Here is a 20,134-nt window from a genome sequence, read left to right as displayed (position 1 = left end):
CTGTTCTGTTCCTTAGTATTCCAAGGATGAAGATTCCCTCAGTTCAGTGGGTTCCTGCTCCAATATAGCAGGTCAGTGCTGTCCTGGTGGCCCTCAGCTGGCCTTGCTCCAGCTTATCAGCATCCTTCTCCTCCAGAAGGCACCAGAGCACTGTCTAGTTTCAATCTGTTCTAGCTTGGACTCAGTCGTCTCACTTAGAAAATCCTGTTTGGTCCTCTGTACAATCAATAAGCGTACAGAGGTTTAGATTTATACAGGTGTTTGGTTAAGTAAGGTTATCACAATGGCAATACTGTACTGAGAACTGCTTACATATAATGGTGCTGAGCAAGGTGAATGGGAAGGGAATGAAAGATTTTGTGACCTAGCAAGGAGGCCAGGAGTAGGAAATCGGGACTTTCCAGTGTGCTGATAGGTTTTTAGCCTGCAACAGTGTGTGACACAGTGGGAACAGCAGCTTGAAGCACCAGCTGCCTCCATTTACCTAGTCTGAGTAAGGCTGATAGTGTTGGGTGTCCTGCATTTCTCATAGCTTTCATAAGGCTCTACAGAGCACTCTTCCAAACCCAATCACGTAACCTCCTACGTAACCATCAGATAAAGACCATCTCCAGTGAAAGGAGGTTCAAAGTAGGTACTATTCATTGCTGGAAAAGCCATCCTTCTATCAGGAAAGACAAAGTTCCTTTCTGGATATTCAGCACAGGCTGCAGTATTACCTCCTCCCCTGTTGTCCAAATGGGAGGGGATCTCTTGGAACATCACAAGATAGGAGATAGGATTATGACTTCTATCTCTTCGTTTCTGGATTAGCATTACATATTTAATCTAGGTCAGTTATAACACAGCTTGAAGCTGAAAGATGAAAGAGCTGCAATTAACACAATCAAGCCTGTATTTTCTTATGAACAGCAAACGTTATGTAGGCAAGCAGACAAAGATCTTTCCCAATTTATGTACTTGCTGAAAATTTAGCAAGCACAGCAATAAGTTCTGTTCATGGAGATGCTCTTGAATTTTTGTATTTTAGTCTTGTCATCAGCAAATTTCATGATAATTGTTTTGTGTGGAATGATTACTACAGAATGAAAGAGCAAGCTTCAGGGAAGTACATCTCTATGGCAGCTCATTTTTCAGTGATATGAGTGATGGTTCTAATCAGCAGGTCCATGCAGCAGAATAAGTTCTACGATCTTGTCATTGCTTTGGGGTGTGGGTTATTCTCACTAATAACTGTTTTTTATAACTAAGAATGGCTTCTGCTGCATCCTAGTAAAGAAAAACATGCATATACATTATATGAATTGATTGTACATTGTGGCTGACATTTGCAAAGCTACCCAAAGGATCTGAATGCCCAAATCCCATCGATTTTAATCAGTGCAGAATACCCTTTGTGGCCCCAATAGAAACATCTATGTACACAGTGCTTAATTCAGAGTATGTAGAAGTCAGTGGATGTTAGGCTAGGCCTGTATCCAGGACTTCAGACAAAAGAGCAGGCACCACACACCTCCACAAAGGAGTTGGAGGTAATGCAGATTGCTTCAGTAACGTGTTAGAGCAGACTGATTCGGGTTGCCTGGGAACTACCTCAGGAGGAAGATTGGACCTGTGGTAGCACAAGCTGCAGCAGCTGTGTCAGAGCAGAGATGGGCATCAGAGCAGTGAAAGTGCCAGAGCCATTGATGTGGCAGCCAGGCAGCCCTGAGTAATGAGCTAAGCAGCAGTGAAACCAGATAATTAAAGTCATTCATGGAACAGCCATTAAATAAGTGGATGCTCATTAAGGTTGGTCTCAGGAACATGTACAAAGTGTGAGCAGAGCCAAGGAAACAACAAGACTCTCTTGACTCTTCTAGCATTTTTCACCTGCTGTAGAGATTGCTTAGGGAACCATTACTTGAGAATACTTTTTGCCTGACAGTCAGGCAAAATCAGGATAGCAGCCCTTAGCCCAAGATGTAGCTAGTAAATGTGTTCCTTCATGTAAGGATTTCTTGATTTGTGAGTACAGCTCTCAAGCAGCCTCAGCTGTGCGGAATGGCCCACCTGCAAGTGTCTGGGGTTGTCTTCGAGAGGAGGCTATTCTGGTTGCAGATGAAATTAAACCAAAATGATTTGTCTGAGTTTGCCATTCATCCAATGGAAAACCTGATTCTGATTTGCTAATCTTCTGAGATGTGTCTGTCTGAAAATAAACAGAGCCTCCCCACTAAGTTTTAGGATGTACCGTGTACATGTAGCAAATCAGAGCTGAGCATGTATTCACTTGTGTTAACTTTTCAGCGATGTTTGAAACATTTACTTGGTTTGGGTGCCTTGTTTTGTTTTCCTGACAACTTGTCAGGTACTCTTGAGTAGAAATGAGAATGCAGTTAAACGTTTAGAGAGGTGGCATCTAGTTGAATGAAATAACATTAACTGTACTGGATGCATAAGGAAAGAAGGCGGGGAAAAAGCTTACCAGACCACGTTTTGCATTCAGTGGTTTATCAAGCAAAAAGGAAATGCTACCTGAAGGCAGCAAATTGAACCGTTTTTTGGTCTCCATGTTTGGATTTTATAACCTGCAGTCCTCAGTCTTGTCTCCCATTTTATTTACTGCAAATAAACATGCTGTTTTTCCAACTCCAGATTCTTTCAAGGGTAAAACAGCAGGGTGAGAAGATGCTGTATGTGCTGCAAGTTCTTTGTGCCATAGCAAACTCAAGTGCTAGTGCTTATCAGAAGCCCCTTTATTTTCTTCCTCCTTGAAGTGAGATTCTCAGAGGCTGGCTTTATAAAATCAGCAGCCAGATGCATTCAGTACAGGTTAACCATTCACAGTCTGCTGTATTTAATAGCCTTGGAGTGGAGACCAAGGAAATTCACATTAACTTTCCGTAGTGCTCAAAGTGTTCTTGAAGTTTTTATCTTTGGTCTTCCTGAAAGCTTCCCCTCTTGCTTACTGCAACTTCATGGCTTTTCAAAGGATGAACAAAAAATCTCTAGGATAGGAAATCTGGGGAGCCATACAGGAAAAGAACTAGTCTAGAAATGAAAGCTCTTCACCTGGGAAACAACAAAGATTTCATTTCAATGAATACCTCTCTTCGTTTTGTTAAATTGCCGCTGCATTAGCATTGAATCTCAGGAGAAACACAATTCAGGTAAAGCCAGAAATACATTAATGATTTCTGGGATATCAAATTAAAATAGAGACCAAAGCTTGTTGCATCAGCCTAATTATTTTGTAATAGTGTGGGTAAATCAATGGATGTGCGTTTAGTTTTTGATTATAGAGATCATCTATTGCATCTACCATGTAGGCCACATCCCACTCTTAATTGCAATTACTGAAACCCTACTGTAGGCAATAGTACCATGTGAAATGGGCAGCATTTCAACTTTCTTTTGATAACACAAGTTGCAATAGAAAACAAGGGCAAAATACACAGCTCTTCTATTCCCATTATTTGTACATAAGTGGAATTGTAAGGATCCCAGCCAAGAACAACAGGTAATAACAGCAGCCAGTCCTCTAGAAAAGAAAGCACATTAATTTGAGTGGTTTTGAAAAGAAAAAGAACTCTGGGGGGCTACGTGGGGTCAGGTGAGCTTCTGCCATCCCAAATCAATTCAGCACCTTTGGGAAATGATACGTGACTGATGTGACCGATTCCATTTAATGTTTTATATTGGCAGGGGTATTTGTATGATACCAGCGTTTATAGCATTTTCCAGGCAGAGCATCACTCTGACATTTGCTCTTGACTTGCTTTCAGGTTCTTGTCTGGCTTCCATGTGAAAATGACCCAAATTTCAAGATAGAAGTTCCTAAGAGCAAGAATTACTGTCTGTGCATTGTCTGTACTGTGCCTGCCACAAGGGCTTTCCTCTGGGCAAGCTTCTGAAATACACCTCGATGCCACAGTAGATCAGCAGAGCTGTAACCTCATCACCCTGTGCTTTTGAGAGTCCTCCAGGTATGAATTGCTAATAAGTAATACTACCAGCATCCCTAAAACATGCACTTTGGGGTTCACCTGTACATTGCTTGTGGCGGCAGTTTGCATTCATGGGGGCAGCTACAGGGCTGAGGCTGTTCATTAATGCATTTCACACTCTCACCTCATGATTGTTGTGGTCCAGGTTGCTCTGTTGAATGCCTCGGCGTGTGGCTGAGGAGAGAAGCACTTGCTGTAGATAGCCAAATTCATGTTTGCTTGCTTATTGTCATCTCAGCAAGGGAGGAAAATGTCCCAGCAAATAGGCTCATAGTCTTAATAGTCAGAAATGTTTGACATCTTCATAATCTTACCTTTGTAAAATTGTACATTTGCAGTTTGCAGCTACTGTGAGGCTCCAACCCTTCTGTGGAAGGCAAAGATGTATGGCTCTGTGTGTCTGAAGCAGGCATATGCAAAATAAGAGGCTCTGGCAGTGCAGATGTATAATCAGTAATATCACAACTGCAATCGTTTATGCAATTATAATAATATGTCCAATTGGCATTGTGTTAACAGGGCTGTATGTGTTTGTTTTTTAAACAAAAAGGTTTATGGAACAAAAAGAGATTCTAGCAACAAAATGCCAAACTGCAAGGATAGTGTACCTGCACTCCCAGAGAGCCAGAGACTTTGTGTGTGAGCTAAATAATTAAATGTACCTGGCCTTGATTCTCCATTGCTGAGTGGAAGAGAAAGTGTGTTGATTTTCTGGCGCTGCCAAGATCTCCTCGCACTATACTCTATGCAGCGTCACTGTGCTTGGGCAGCACAGCCTAGATCCTCAAAGTCCACAGGTACTCCCTGTGTTGAAATCTGAAGGTGAAAGTGCCATAATCTCCCCCCTTGGCACAACCTGATGGCAAAGATAACTTCAGCCATCCCCATGTTCTCTTTGAGTCAGTGGCACAGTGTCCTGCCCTGGTGCTGCTCCCCGGGGGTTCAGCCTTCCCCAGCTGCCCCCTGCCACAGACTGCCTGTGTGTGTGCCTTGAGCACAGCTGCATCCCCCAGGATGAGCCCCCGGTGAAGCTCCTCTCTGCAGCAGTGCCCTTATATGAGGGGGATTTCTTGTTGCTATGACGATGAGCCTGTAGGGATGAACGTTTCTTTCTGCAAACGCAGTTCAAAGCTTAAAGCGATGCTGCAGCCTCTGAGTGCCTATTAGTGCCATGTGCAAACATAGCTAGGCAAACCCTCATGAAAATAAGGAGGAAAAAGGAAAAAAGCCAGCTGGTTCTGCGCTTCCTTCCCCACTCAGTCTTCGAGCAATAGAGAGAGTGATTGCTTTCTGTGTCTTTGTTCCCGGCTCTGGCACAAATCAAATCAAACCTCCCTTCCCCCAGCAAAGCGCACTCACTAAGCTGGAGCATGCCAGAGTGAAAACGGATTAAAAAGAAAAATCATCTCTGCCGCTGCAGATGAAGAGGCATAAATCAGTGTGATGGGGAGTGCTCTGCCTCTGGGCGGGTGATTCCTTCTGCTAATGGGGTGCTTAAATCAGTGTGGCTGACAGTCCTGGGGTATCCACTGAGCTCTCCTCTGCCTTCTGCATCTCTAATGGCAACGGGCTGAGAAGGGCTGCAGCCAGACCCGCTCTGGTGTGAGGCCAGCAGTGCAGGAGGAGCCGGAGCGGCCTCTCACCACGCTGGAGGGAGCTCCTGAGGCAGGAAGTGCTGCAGCGCGCTCCAGCATTCACAAGCGGCGCCCCGAGGCTGTAAAAGCAGGTTATATTTCAAGATGCTTTTCATAGCTGATGTTAGAACACGGGTTGTTTATTTTCAGGTTTTAGATCCCGAGGAGTCAGGTTTTCTCCTGCGTAAATAGGCCTTCCATACATTTTAAACACTCTTATATAGGTCGTGAATGTATTTTAACTTCTAACAGAGTAACTCTGACTTTCTTAGAGCTGTATGACCTCGGAAGGTGGGGGAGTGAATTTCCAGGTTTAGAGTGACATGCCTTTACACTGTCAATATTCTTTTCCCCCTCTTGGCTGTCCCATAAACAGCAGGCAAGGACCCTTTTAGCCAGCCCCATCAATAGAAAAATACATTCTAAACTTGGGGTCTTTGTGTGAGGGCCTGTGGATGAGCTTGGGTGGAGGACTGGGAACAAGCTTGAAGTGTGGCTAGGCAGGTGGGTGTCAGTGCCCACAGTCCTGCAGCTAAACTATCCACAGAGGGAAAGAGGTGTTTGCAAGGAGGAGTGATAAAGCAGTGGGGCTTTGCCTTGCTGCTGTATTTGGCTGCCACTGAAACATGGGTTGAAAGAGGTAAGAGGTAAAGATGCGATAAGGACAAGTAAGACTATATCTTTATAGTGCTGGCATTTTCCCTCAGTTTTTGTTTCAATTTGCTTCAGCCGCTGGGTGCTGAGAAGTGATGATAAGCCCATAGACTCCAAGGTGGATGGAGGGAACGTTTCCAAAGAAGCTGGCAGGGCAGCAAGTCTCAAAAGGGCTTGTGCTTGGGATGGAAGGCACAAGGCAACCCTGAAGTGGTACCTAACAGAGGGGGGAGAAGGATGTTGGCTGTGAGGTGTGGTCTGCAGCCAGGCTCTGACTTTGGAGTGATGCTGAAGAGCTCTCAAGCCATGGCCAGTTGGACATGACATTCCTCAAAGGCTTTGAAATACAGAGTTAGAACTATGTCCCCCAGAAAATGCTGTTTTTTCCCCAGCATTACTGTACCATTTGGGCTGGATTAAGGGAGGATTCCCCTGTTTGGGCAGGGGGGACTCCTTAATCCTCAAAGCCTGGATTTAAAGATCCTAGAGAGAGTAATCACATCTGGATTAGTATCTGCTGGGGAGCTCTATGAGAGAGAGCAGTGTGACACCACCAGCCCAGAGCTTGATCCTCATCCTTGGTTGCAGCTCCTTTTACCAACGACATGTCTGAAGTATATTTAGATGAAGAAGATCCCACAGAAAAGAGTATTTCCATATTCAAACCATAAGTGGTTTCCTGCATGGGGAAATGTGTAAAACATGGCTTGGGCAGGTGACAGAAGGTGAGAGTTTTCTTGTAACTGTCTTGTTTGTTGCACTCACTTTGCTTCTTCTGTAGCAAACTAAGCTAGCCCTTAGCCAAAGGAAGAGATGCTGATGACAAACACACTGGTATAAGGCCAGCCCTGTGCTGCCTGGAGGTGAGCTGGCCTTCAGCTGTGTGAGGACACCTATAGTTACTGCCTAAGTTATTTTTGTTTATTTATTTGAAGCCAGATCCCTACAAATGTGGGGATTCTGTACATGTACAGTACAGGTAAAGCCTTTATGTCACCTGAGGCATATTCCTGCTCTGAGATCACTTATTTGCTAGAGACTGTAGAGACATCCATTGCTCCAGGACGCCTGCTCCTGCACTTTGTCCTTTTAATTTAGATATTGCTGAGCACTTGTGTTAATTCTAGCCTTTTGAACTGTGAAAATCCTTTCCATGGCTGGAAAGTGTTTGTGTGGTCTGAGGGCCAGCGCTGGTTTGTTCTGTTTTCCAAATATGAGTAGGGGTCTCAGTGTAGTTCCTAAATTAGGTCAGCTGATGTCAGCAAGGAACTGGTGCTATCTGCATCTGTTGTCAATGGTACCATCAGAAGGGCTGCAGGGAGAGAATGAGGCATCTTGGCAAACCTCTATATGTGTGTGCCCAGAGGAATCTGTTTGCAGCAGGTATCTCGTGCATATGGCTATCAGTGTAATTGTAGCATGAAGAGTGCTCAGAGATGCCCAAGAATGACAGCTAATGGGGAAGAGTGAGAGGATAACATTTTTTAAATTGATGCCGTATGCTTTAAATGCCATCATCTCTCTTGGTACTGCTGAAATCAGGAAGTTCTTTACATTCAGTGCTGCTATAAGCTGATTTTTAAGTCAGTGCCTTGGTGGGGAGGAAGGGAGGTCTTGGCAAAGCCTCGTCTGCAGTGACTGTAAAGGACCCAAGGTGTCTGCTTGTGTCAGTGGAAGGAAATGAACACTGGGATCTCCAGCAAAGTAATTTTATGCTGATACCAATTCCTCTTTCAGTTTAATATAATCATCTTTGGTGTCTGCTTCTGCAACAAAGGCTTTGTACTGCTAAACCTTTGCAGCATATTAGCAGAGGCAGCTGGAATTTGAATTTGATTTTGTCTAGAGTGAGAAAACTTATATTTAGCACTTGGCAAATCTCTTGAATGCAGGAGCACATCAGTGTATAAATGCAGGTTGCTTTGATCAGTGTAATTTTGGAAGCTTAAGGAAGAGAGAATATATTCAGAGTACTGATAATGTCAAAGGAACTGTAGAAAATATTCTACCTGGTGACTGCAATTCTATTATTCTACAATACTAGCCTACCCAGTACTGCAAAAAATATATATAATGGAAAAATGCTTTGGGTTGCAAAACAGTCATAGTGCAGTCTTTCGTACACTGCAATCTGAGGGTGAAATCCAAATGCATGTTGTCTCAGATGAAGTGGCTGGTGAGAGCATAGTATGGCAAGAGCTGGGTTAATGTAGGGACATGGCGGTGAGTGGGCAGAATCAGGGCCAGGTGACGTGTCGGCCAATGCGCACCCTGGGAAATGCAGGACAGGCTGAAATGGCAGTGGGACGAGCTGCCTCACTTCTCATTTGGGCACAACTCCCGATGGCTTCTTTGCAGTGCAGGATGCCAAACTAATAGTCACTCTTGGCATTAAACCATGTGTAGGATTCAGGATTTGGCCATATGCTCTAACAAAAGGAAGCACTTCAGTTTGCAGTTCAGGGGGAGAGCTGGAGGCATTCCTAACAGTGGCCTCTTCTGGCAGCTCTTGTCCCTTTGAAACCTGTCCTGCTTTGAAAGGAGCAGCCTCTGACCTCACTGACTTTGCAGAAGTTTGCACAGATGTATGAACTCAGCTGCACTGCTACAAATTCCTGGTCCCCCAATCCCCAAAAACTGCAGTGGTCTATCTAGTGTTCTTCTGGAGCTACAGTTTGGAGGAGGAATACTTGGTACCTGCTGGGTGAGGAGCCAGAGCTGCTGGCATCTGGGAGGCTCACCTGCAGGCTTATTGCTTCTTAGGGACTAGGATTCTTAGAGATGATTCTTCTCATTTAGCAAAAGCAATCAGTGCCAGAACATGGAAGCACGTGGTTTTGAGGAGGGACTTATTTTCTGCTCTCAGCAGAAGGAGTTAAAAACTAAAGTGATAGCATTCAAATTTGCATGGGTGGAACAGAAAAAGGAGCTTGGATGAAAATAGCAGCAGCAGTGTTGTGGGCACAGCTAAGCTTGTGTTGCCTCTGGAAAAGCAGTTACAAGATGAGGCTGACCCTTCTTTCCCATCGCTCTTTCTGGCTTCCAAGAAATATTCTGAGCTTTGTGATTTATTGCAGTGCTGGTAGAAGACATGTTAAGTTTTATAGGCAGCCAATGCTGTGAGTCCAGATCTCCAGAAAGAAAAATAGAGCCTCTTCATTTCATACATGCAAGGAAGGTGCAGGAGTTTTTAAGCGCTGATGTGTGATGGTCCTTTGGGAATTCAGATCCAATTCTTGCTCATTCTCTGCTTCATGTTGGTAGCTGCCTCTGTTACATAGAGCTTCACCACAGGTTTGCACTACTGCAGCGTTGGCTGTGTTATTCCCCAAACCTACCGTTCTTGCCATAGCCCAGAGGAATGACTGTGAGACACGACCCTCTTCCACAGCTGCCATGTCAAGAAGTTATTGCCCCTTTTCAGAGGCTGTGGCTCCTTCCAGCATATGATGTTTTCCTCCTCTCTAACCCACTGCTGAGGCTGGTTATCAGAAAAAGCTTTGCTAGATGCCTGCTCACTTGCCTTCCCCTGCCGCCAGCGGGTGAGCAAACAAGCATCAGTGATGCAGCAGAGATTGTTTTTGCACCATGGCTACAGAGGAAAACCATGTGAGATTTGATGCCTTGCAGCTTTTTGCTCTGCAGGCCCATAGATCAGTGTAGCAGAGATGGTTTGTCTCATGGCGAATAGCTGACTGCAGGCCAGTTGGCAGCCCTTGTGCAGGGAAGGCTGTTAATAACGGAGTTGGGGTTGATACACGGCATCACTAAAATGGATTGACAGATTGGCAGAGAGCAATTTTCATGCATCCCATATGCTGCTTGGCTTCCTCTGGGTGACTTATAAAGAGGGGGAAAATATTTTGCTGGAAGAAAGTAAGGTTATTTATATACTTGGGTATTTTTAAGCAGTTCTCTCCTCCTCTTGCTTGACACAACGTGGTCAAAAATAAAGACAAAAATTGATCCGTTAATCATCTTAGAAGTGTTCTTGGGCTACTAAGTAGGTGCAGCTTCCTCTGGCTCAAATATCAGAACAGGGAAGAACCCCAGAAAGTTGAGAAGTTTTGCTCTTAAAGAAAGGCAGATCTGACACGGCCTGTCAGAGATTTAATGCTGCTAAACAGCGTGGTAAGCCCAGGCCGCTCTGCTTTACGCCTGCAAAAGATCTGACATGTTATCTGTCAGATAACTTTCCAGGAAGCATGAAATGTGGCCCTCGGGTCCAGCAAGAACTTTTCTGAGAAATGCTAGTTTGCTTCTCTCTGCTTCATTTAGGCAAACATGTGCAGTACAGACCGTTGGTCTTGATGAAGTGCCATTGTTTAATACTGGAAAAAATGCACATTCAATATAGTCCACGTTTCTGAAAACCTGTGTTATTTATTTAATAATATATTTTTTCTTTGGGGGGAAAAAAAAGAAAATCTGCAGTTATTTATTCATTCTTGCCCCTTGAAGAGCTTGCTACCATCTGTTTTTCTTGGCTTTCCATCACTCTTCTTTTTTTTTTTTCCACTTGTTCTTCTCCCACTGTGCACCACTGAAGGACTATGCTATACATTATCTCATAGCCAAATTATGCAGGGTATTGTAAACATGTTGTAAATTTTGCCAGCTGCAAAGTCAAGGGCTCTGAAATCTTGCTAAGCACTGGAAATGCTTTTAGAAGAAGAAAGGCAGCCTTTTGGAAGCAGATCTGCAAGGCAATGTGACACAAAGGCGTATGTTTGGTGGCCCTGCTAGGCAGGGGGGTTGGAACTACATGATCCTTGAGGTCCCTTCCAACCCGGGTCATTCTGTGATTCTGTGATTCTGTAACAAAGGTGGATAGTACAAATGCTGGAGGAATAAAAGCAATATATAAATGCACTTGTGGATTTGCATAGCTTTATCATAAAAAACAAGAGGTCTCCACGATGGTGCCTGCTCAGCACCCACAGACGCGACAGCACAGCTCCTGTGTGCAGATGCCAGGACCCACAGGGCTCTGTGCTCCTGCAGCTGTAGCAGAGATTGGAGCCTGATGCAGCCCTGGCACCACTGCACTGTCCCAGAGAGACAGAGATCCCTTTTGGGATTCAGGAGTGCACAGAGAGCACTGGGCAGCACAGAAATAGACTGCCGCCAGCCCCGCAAACTTGGAGAGGGGCCGTGGGGTTGTACCAGTGCACTCTCTGCAGCAATCAATCCTACATCTCCTGAAGTCAAGAGGAATAAGAAGCAATCTGCATTAGGACTACAGGATGATGATATCCATGCTGCCCTCAGTTAAATATGGTTTTCCGCATTTGCTGTAATTTGCTATGAATGCTTTCATGCTTTGATTTTGACTGATAAGAAGAACAAAGACATCTTAAATTCAGGTGAGATTTGAGGAAGGACTGTGAGAATAACTGCTTGGGACCAGAGATATTGCCTTTATAAGCCATTTTTGGAGAGTCCTGGGGTTGGACAGAAGCACTGCAGTGCTTGAGGCATCATGGTCCTGTTCACCCTGCACCCTTCAGCCATCCTTTCCAGGCAACAGCTTGTAGACCTCGACAGGCCAAGCAGCTGGGCAGGGTGTTCAGTTGCAATACTCAGGGATCTCAGACCCATCTTTTACGTTAATCTATCCATACTTCATCTTCCATTTCAGCAGTTAGTGAAAGGGATCCCAAGTTCAGTCCTACCTGCATAATAAGGCTATGAATATCCTATCCCATCTCTTATTGTTCTGTTACTACTATTTTTTACAGTGTTAAGAGCTTAAGGGAGAAAAATTGCTTAGCTTAGTAAGATTCATTCTTTCTTTTTGCAGAGGAAGGACGGTGGTCTTTCAGTATTCTATGAAAGCTATTTCTTCTCCAAAGAGTCTTTTATTACTATCACGGGCTTGTGTTCATAGGCTTGCACTCTTGCACAGGGGCACTGATTTAAATCAGGGAATTTAATCAGCAGTTTTCATCCTGACTTAAATCAGCTAACAGGAAATGCAAAACTGATTATTTAAATTAATCTTGTTCTTCATTTGGGCTTTTAAATTATTTTCCAAAGGAACAACTGACAGCTATTCACTGGTGCCTACTGCTCTCTTGTCACCTGTGATCAGGAGATGCTGTTAGCATATTTGTTTAAGAATCTGCATGTTAAGTCTGAAATTACCAAACACTTTTCATTTTATCTTCCGAATTGATGACTGACACCTCTACTACGTGACTAATTTGAATGCTGATCTGTGTCAGGGGGCACGAGCACAGTAGGAAACACGTTAGTTAGTGCCTTCCGATTTCAATCACAGTATAGTCTCAAATACAGTGGTTATACAGTGTTAAGGGGAGGAATACAATTATCAAAACTCATTCTGCATGTGAAGTGGTCAGCAGACCAGACTCTCCAATCACCAGATTCTTACCAAAGCAGCTCTCTATCTTTTTGGTTCCAGTCCCCCATTGTTTTCTCCATTTTGACTGATCTGAAGGAAAGAACGTCTTTCTGTGCATACAAAGGAGAAACACGTAGTTTAAATGGTCATTTCAATGGTTTGGCTTCATCTAACATTTGAAGGGGTTTGTTTCTATTTCTTATATTATTACAGCAAGCTCATCTGCCAGCCCTTCTCCAGGTGCAGCACGGGGTGCAGGTGAGTTCCTTTACCTTCTTGCCTCAGCTCTCTGAGAGCAGCATGGAGCCTCTCTCCCAGCACTGTAGTTGAGCAATTGTCAGCCCATTTTGCCAATATGCTGTGACAGTTTCCTCCAAATTACACTTGAGACTAAAGATAAAACAGCATAGGTTTAATTTCTTTATTCCCCTGCCAAAAGCCATATGCACAGTGCCAGAATTTGACATGCAGCACTGTGCATTACAGACACATGTCACTCATGCTGACTCAGAGAGAGGAAACGTTCACTGCTGTGCCCTGCGTTGTTCTTGCTCGGATGCACCAGGGAAAGCTTCAGCCCTGCAGCAAAGACTAAGCCCAGGATTCTTTATTTTACTGCAGTTGTTTAAGTTAGGGTTGGGCGTGGTTTGTTTGTAGTTGTTCTTGTGTGTTGGCAGTACAGGCTGGAGACCTGTAATTAGTGGTGTTCCCAAAGGGTCGGTCTTGTTCAACATTTTCATCAATGACCTTGACAAGGGGATAGTGGCCACCTCAGCAAGTTTGCTGATGATATGAAGTTGGGAGGGTTGGCTGACACGCCTGAAGGCTGTGCTGCCAATCAGCGAGACCTGGACAGGCTGGAGAGCTGGGTAGTAAGAAACCAGATGATGTGTAACAAAAGCAAGTGTAGAGTTTTGCACCTAGGGAGGAATAATTACATGCACCAGTACAGGCTGGGGAATGACCTGCTGGAGAGGAGCTCTGCTGAGAGGGACCTGGGTGTTGTGGTGGATGACAGGTTGGCCATGAGCCAGCAGTGTGCCCTGGTGGCCAAAAGGCCAATGGCATTCTGGGGTGCATTAAAAAGAGCGTGGCCAGCAGGTCAAGGGAGGTGATCCTCCCCCTCTACTCCGCCCTGGTGAGGCCTCATCTGGAATACTGTGTCCAGTTCTGGGCTCCCCAGTACAAAAAAGACAGGGATCTCTTGGAATCAGGGATCTCCAGCGGAGGGCCACAAAGATGGTGAAGGGCCTGGAGCATCTCCCCTATGAGGAGAGACTTAGGGAACTGGGTCTGTTTAGCCTTGAGAAAAGAAGACTGAGAGGGACCTGATCCAGGTCTATAAATATCTGAGGTGTGGGGGACAAAGTGGTGAGGCCAGATTCTTTTCAGCAGTGTGTGGAGACAGGACAAGGGGAAACGGACAGAAACTGGAGCATAGGAGTTCTGAACTAATGTCTGTTAGAACTTCTTTATGGTGAGGGTGACGGAGCACTGGAACAGGCTGTTCAGGGAGGTGGTGGAGTCTCCATAGAAGTATGGAGAAATTCAAGACCCGCCTGGATGCCTACCTGTGTGACCTGGTTTAGGGAGCCTGCTTTGGCAGGGGGGTTGGACTGGATGATCTCTGGAGGTCCCTTCCAACCCCTACGATTCTGTGATTCTGTTGTATCATCTTCCTTCCAGGTGTCCTCAGCCATGGGTCCCCCTGATGAATGCTTGGCACTGGTGCCACAGCAGCACAGCGGGGCCTCTGCTGATGGAACATTTGCAGGGACTGGATTGTGCCCTTGATAAATGCAGTCTTAAGCTTTCTTACAGAACATTATACATAAACATGGGCTTAAAGTGGCCTTCAGAGGAAGCACAAATTTCTGGCAGTAATACACCTAAATTACATAGCACATACTTCTTTTTTCTTTTTTATGCTTCTCTGCTTCCTTCCCATCGCTTCCTTTTCCTTGCAGTGAATTTATTTACTTCATATTTCCTTGAATCAGCCTCTGATGCTATCCATGAGTTTATGATCTTTAGTAGGTCTGTGACTGGAACAGAAAGAAAATCCATTGGTTAAAAGAAGACCAAGTAATACTGACGATGTCATTAGATTTGCTGCTCCTTGTATGAAACCCTCAGCATCATTATAAAGCCAGTCCACAAATCCTGCTCCCATGAAACATCATTGTCCCTTCTGTGTTATTGAAACGGAAATGAGAACAACAGTAAGATGCTGTCAGAAGGTGGTAGGTATCAAACCATCCAGGTCAAATCATGTATTATAAATGTAACGGTCATTGGGAACATAGTTTTGCCAACTATTTTCCTTTGTTTAAAATGGTGAACCCTCAAATATAACTATATGGAATGTTGGATTATTATTATTATTTTTTAATATAGATTAAAACAATAGGCTTTTTTTTATGAAGAATAACTTTTTTTTTTTTTTTTTTTTTTTTTTTTTTTTTTTTTTTTTTTTTTTTTTTTCCTAGTATAATTCTTGTAATAGCATTAAATAGAGCAATCTATTTGTAGGGAAAGCTACGTTGAACACTTGCACTGCAAATGCAGACATCCAGAATAATTTTTCCCATTAGTAGAACAAAAGGTCAGGATTGCTTGGTTTTCAGAGAAGATATTAGAATAAATGAAAGTAATTTACAAAAGAATAGTCCTCCTTTAGTTCTCTTTAAAATGTGAGGGAAAGTTCAGCAACACTGGAAAAGAGAGAAGCCGAAATGGACAGATAATGCCTTACAAAGAATTTTGGATACATTACACAAAAATGGGAACTTATGCTGTACAGGAGCTGTCACTGATCTTAATAGCTTTGTGGATGTGCAGTCACAGTACCTGTGGTGTCTCTCCCCCCTCATTCCACTTTTCTATCCCTCCTATCCTTTTTGGAGCATGGCATCTTGTCACCTCTAGTAACTGCACTCTAGAAACACTCCAAATCACGGATAAGAAGGCATTTGTGTTACTTAGAGTAACACAGTTATCCTATTAGTAATTAAACCCATTTCCAAGCCCTTGTGCTGTATTTCCCTGATGGAACTCCCTTCTCCAGATGCATTTTGAAGAGGTGCAGAGGGTGAACTGAGGTGAGAACCTACTCTTGAGGCAGTTTTCCAACACTGCAGCTTGGTCTTTCTGTAGCTCTGTAGGTTTTTAGGAAGCACTTGACAATTTTGGTGGCCTGCTTTGAAGAAAATGCTATGATCCCTTACCGTTTCCTTCAGGGTGCAGTTGGAAACCTGTCCTTAAGTGCTGACAGAAATCCTTGCTGCCTTGTGCATATCTGTCATTGCTCATCATACCTCATGCCTGTCTCTATTCCCTTTCTAGAAAAGCCCACCTCGTCTGCTTGGTGATGGCTTTCAGGCCATGTAAGAACTCCCAGAACTGTCTCATGAGCTTCTTATCCCATGGAAATCAGCCCTGGTTCACCTAGGCCACACGTCAGTGTCTAACATTCTCATCAGGTGCCCCTGAGACCTGTTCCCCGGAAGGCCCCACCTCTGACAAACAGCAGTCCTTAGCCTTTTGATAGTTTGCCTTCTTAGCAGTGCCTTCCCTTTTGGAGATAGGAAGGTTGATGCTGAAGAATAAGCAATGCCTATTTTACACCAAACAGAAAATCACCTTGCTTTAAGATCTTGCTAAGAACCTCAGAAGTTTGTGCTTCTGATGTAAGCCAAATGCTCCAGGGCCTTGACTACTTTTTGTCACCCTCCACTGGACTCTTTCAAGGAGATCCCTGCCTTTTTTTGGACTAGGGAGCCCAGAAGTGGACACAGTAAGTGCTCTAGACACAGCCCGTACTCCTGGAGAAACTAGAAATGCCTGGTTATCAGATGTGATTTTGAAGCTGGCATCTGTAGACCTTTAAAAGGTTGGTGAAAATCAAACCTGGGAATACTGCTGAGTACTGCATGAATTCTACCTTCTAAGACAAACTGGCGCAGATATGACAGTATTCTAACAATAGCACTAGAAAGTCACTTTCTGTTTAAAATTAACGATGTTCAAATAAGTACTTTTCTTCTTTTGAAAGGGGCCCTCCACCCTTTGAAGAGATGAACTGTGCTGGAGTCCAGCAGAGCTCCTGCAGGTTCCCCAGCAGCCGTGTTCCACAGTTTTGGTTTGCACACCGATGGCAAACGGGATAAAGGGCAGAAATGGAAGGAGAGGGGTCAGTAAGGGCAGGGGAAGGGCTCCCGTGGTGCTGCCGCTCCGCAGATGCAGTTGTGCTCTTTGAATCTCCAAACAAGAGGAAATTGTGCAGAAGAATTCCTGGGATGTGAGCAGTAGGAGAGAGAGCTTGTTTTGCACCGATGAAAGTAACCCTCGGGGCAGGCTTCGTGCCGCGGGCAGAGCCTCGGCGGTGCAGCCCGACCCGCTCCTCCCGAGCCGGGCCGCCCCTGAGCCGAACCGTACCGGGGCGGGGCCTGCCTCCGCTTCCAGCCTGCGGGGTACCGCCGCCTCCCGCCCGGCCGGTGCCGGCTGCTGCTGCCGCGTCTGTCGCCGGCGGCGATTCCGTGCCGGGCAGCGGTAAGGACGGGGCCGAGCAGGGGAAGGCCGCCCCGTTCCCCTTCCCGGGGCCGCTGGAGCGATGCCCGGGGTAGAGGGGACGGCGAGGTGCGTGCAGCCGGGGCCGTACGTCTCCTGCGTCGAAAGTGGCCTTTCTCGGTCGTTAAAAGGCAGCCGGGGGCTCGAGAGAGAGCTAGCGGGTGGGGGCTGAAGAAAGCGGTGTGACAACCATTTGGCTTTTCTAGCTGTACGCGTTCCGTGGCGACGAAGCGGTGCGAAGGGGCGGGGCTGGGGGTGCCAGGAGCGGTGGGAGCAGCCGGGCGGCCCAGGGCCGTGCCTGGGTCAGGCAGCGCCGGGCGTTCATTTGTTCTTATTTGTGCTGTTGCTTTATTTTTACGGAGCGTGAATCCCGGGAGCCTTACTCACGGTTTCTAGCAGCGCAGCCGATCGCGTTAAGCTTTGCGGGGACGTTCGCGGTGCACGAAATGCTGTCCGTGCCGCGCGAGCACTGGAGATGCGCTGCAGGCACGGCGGGGGCGGCGAGGAACGGAGCCTTCACTTCTTATGTATTTATTTCTACCCGGAGCCCGCCCCTCGCTCGGGGGGATCAGCGGCACGGCGGGAGATGTGGGTGCCGCGGTTTGGATCGAGGACGCGGCGCCCGAGGCGCGGCGGGGCGGGAGCGGAGCCGCCCGGGACGGCGGCCGCAGGGCTGGCTCGGTCCCACGGCCGCGCCTCTCGCTTTGTGTAGCGGCGCGCCGCGGCAGGCGGCCCTTCGGCACGGCCGCTCGCGAGACGCCGCTCAGCCGTGGCCGCAGGTGCTGCCACCGCGCGCGGCCGCCACCCCCGGCACGGACACCGGCGCGCTCGGCTCCGTGCGGCGGGGGCGTGGCGGGGCCGCAGCCGCCCGTGCCGCCGCCGCCCCTCCCGGCGCGAGGGCGGGGCCGTACCGTGCCGTACCGTACCGTGCCGTACCGTGCCGTGCCGTACCGTACCGTGCCGCCCTGCCTGGGCGCGAGGCGGCGGCACCTGCGGCCGGGCCGCGCCGGGTGGACGAGCGCGGCCGGAACGGAGCGGCGTGCGGCGGCCGCGGCCCGGATGTCAGAGGCGCTGAACGCGGCGCCGCGAAGGCGGAGGTCGAGGTAGGGGCGGCAACCGGAGGGGCGCGGGCGGCAGGCCCCGGTTCGCGGTGCTCGCTTCGGCGGGTGCGGAGCGGGCCGGGCCGGGCGGCGGCGGGCGGGAGACAAAGGGCCGGCGCAGGCGGCCGTGCCCACCTGTGAGGGTCGCGGGCGGCTGAGCGCGGCTCGGGGCCGCTGCCCTCGGAGGCTGAGGTGGGCGTGGGGAAACCGCGTTGGAGCGCCTCGCCGAGCCTGCTGCCCGCCGTTCTTCGCCTCGCTGCTGTAATGGTTGCGACGCGTTGTGGGTTCCGTCCCGCTTCCCGGAGGAAGTTACACCCAACTTTGACGGCGCCGCTTACCGCGGGGCGACACGCAGGTACCCGCGGGCCGGGCGCGCACCTGCAGCTGCGCCGGGAGCGGCCGCACCGCCCCGTACCCCGCGGCGCCCGGCGGCGGCGGGATGCAACGGCCGCGGGAACGGAGCGGGCTGGGCGCCTCTCACCAGGTATCGATCGGCCCTCGGGCTGCGCCGCCAACACTGCCCGCCGTCCTCTTTGTTAGGCACCGGGCTGCGTTATCGCGCGGAAACAATGGCTCCCCCCGACAGTCGGCACCGAGCTGAAGGGGCTGCCGGTACGTATTGCGCTTCCACCGCCATGGGGCTGCCGGTGGTGAGACCGCCCTTCTGCGGGCCCAGCTGTTAATGCCGGCTGTTTGAAACATATTTCTGTGTTGGCCGAATGAGAGAGGAGAGTTGGTACCTTCGGTAGGGCTTGTCCGGACAGTAAGTACCGCTGTCCAGACGGCTGTCAGGGGACCGACCGCTGCTCCTCAGTCACTGCCTCAGTCCGTGCCGTCTGTGGCCTTGAGAGTCGTTGCTGCCATGCACGTGGAGCCCTGCCCTAGCATGGGGTGCTACTGGGGATGGTCTTCTCAAAATCAGAACGCTACAATATGGCCCTTACTCGTTGTTGGCGTCTTCCAGCTGTGGCGGTGCTGTTGGCACTGCGTGGTGGCTGCTGGCATGATGCTCAGCCAGCACTGCTGGGAGCCCAGGGGCTGCGCAGGGTGGGTGCCAGGTGAAGCCACAGGAGCTGTGTGCTGGCTGCTGCTGCAGCCCCTTGGAAGTAAAGGGAAAGCGTTCCGTGTAGAATTCCTCCATCAAACATTATAATTTGAGTTAAACTGAGTGAAAGATGGCTTTAGTTGAAGAAGGGGCAGTGTCACTTATTTTGAGAGCGCTGAAGCAGAACTTCTTTTTCTTCTGCTTCAAACACTTTCCAGGTGAGATTTTCATCAGCAGATTTCAGGCCAGTGTGCATGGTACTGCCTCACCTGTCTGCAGAAGCTCAGAGTGGCGTTAGTCATTTTGGCGTTTTTTAATGTTCCATTAAGGATGTGAGAGTTAACTAGTCAGTTAGCGTGTGTCATATATTCTATTGTCCATGCAGTTACTTGGATTCTTTGGCACCCGTTTGCTTGGCACAGTCTGCCAAGAGCCAACTTCTCCTGGCACTTGTTAGCAAAACATGAGTTCTGCGTTAACTCATCTGTCTTGCCTACGTTCAGTACCAAAACGGGTCATAGCGGGCAAACTGTGCTGTTCGACTTCAGCTGGGGGTGTTCTTTGGGTTTACAGCTGAGGACAAGGAAGGCTCCAGCTCCTGTGGTGCTGGGCACGGGGTGATGCCAGCACAGCTTCTGGGGCAGGAGAGAAAAGGCAGGAAGAGCAGACAAGAGAGCACCTGCATTCCTGTTTCTCCACTGATCACCCTCAGTTTGGCATTTACATCCAATTTCTGCTTGAAGTTGCTCCAATTAAGTACATCAGGTGTCTGAGAT

General features: G+C 47.7%; 1 protein-coding gene across 10 annotated transcripts in view; it reads left to right on the top strand.

Annotated features, from left to right (window-relative positions):
- PAK5 (p21 (RAC1) activated kinase 5) overlaps positions 1-20,134 on the top strand; it is a 216,290-nt gene that overhangs the window by 113,103 nt on the left and 83,053 nt on the right. For 4 of the 10 annotated variants that reach the window (XM_072332099.1, XM_072332097.1, XM_072332102.1 and 1 more), the window contains one exon: positions 3,768-3,968. The gene's annotated coding sequence lies outside the window, so the exon portion shown is untranslated. Of the gene's footprint in view, positions 1-3,767; positions 3,969-17,084; positions 17,283-17,482; positions 17,516-18,164; positions 18,317-20,134 lie in introns of those variants that run through there. The other 6 variants (XM_072332103.1, XM_072332098.1, XM_072332094.1 and 3 more) reach the window with 4 other exon arrangements.

Source organism: Excalfactoria chinensis, chromosome 3 (genome assembly GCF_039878825.1).
Source record: "Excalfactoria chinensis isolate bCotChi1 chromosome 3, bCotChi1.hap2, whole genome shotgun sequence".
Lineage (NCBI taxonomy): Eukaryota > Metazoa > Chordata > Aves > Galliformes > Phasianidae > Excalfactoria > Excalfactoria chinensis.
The sequence above is the reverse complement of the archived record's forward strand: the minus strand, read 5'-3'. Positions and strand labels throughout refer to the sequence as shown.